The sequence below is a fragment of the Aspergillus homomorphus genome (genome assembly GCF_003184865.1).
Source record: "Aspergillus homomorphus CBS 101889 unplaced genomic scaffold BO97scaffold_117, whole genome shotgun sequence".
Taxonomy (NCBI): Eukaryota; Fungi; Ascomycota; class Eurotiomycetes; order Eurotiales; family Aspergillaceae; genus Aspergillus; species Aspergillus homomorphus.
Genome location: NW_020292003.1, coordinates 12462 through 13288, shown reverse-complemented (window position 1 = coordinate 13288; position 827 = coordinate 12462).

The following is an 827-nucleotide window of genomic DNA, read 5'->3' as shown; positions in this document are numbered from 1 at the left end:
TGAATTTCGATGCTCTAGGTGCGAAAGAATGTTTGAAGTTTGACATCAGGAAGAAAGATGGCAATTTACCTTCCGCGCATGACAAGAGTCGCACTGTGTAATTGTCAGCCTATTTACCTCTGTGGAGAAGACCGGCGGACAGAGTTTCATACAGCTGGAAAGGGGTAGGTCTGTTGACGATTGTAGTCTGTGGCCTGCATAGTCTATCATTGTCCTAGAGCATCAGGTTTCCATGCTCCAGTAATTGCTATCTTATACAATAGTCCTTCAAGTTGTGCACGCCCAAGCAAGAGATGTAAGGCGCAGTTAGACCCTGTAGGTTATTTTGACTGCTATTTTGGCTGTGGCGAAGCCTTGACTTATGCTTGGCGATTAGTAATATTTCACCTGGATTTGTTATGAACTCTCAGGAAAATCAGGAAAATGGACCAAAATTAATTCTTACCACGCAAACCTTAAGGCTTGAAGCCCCACAGAATTGCACGGTAGCGGAACAGTACACACGCCAATTGGTTCGGTCTTGCCCGCCATAAGGCAGTCGCACCTTGCCCTGGACAAACCCTGTTACAAATCCCTGTTCTCGATGGGTCAAAGGGTCGAAGTGGTAGCAGTTTATACCGGGGTAAAGGGAATGTCGGCAGATAAATGGTCTAGTCCTACCCAGGGGTGTGCAGTCTATTGGTTGTAAAGCCCTAAGACCACTTTCAACTTAGATTTAATATAGCACTGGGGCTCAGAAAGGACAAAATTCAACGTCACTTGGTTCTAACCAGAAAAACACGTAAATCAGTGCAAATGATCTTATGTGGCGTTGTCGACACTGCGCC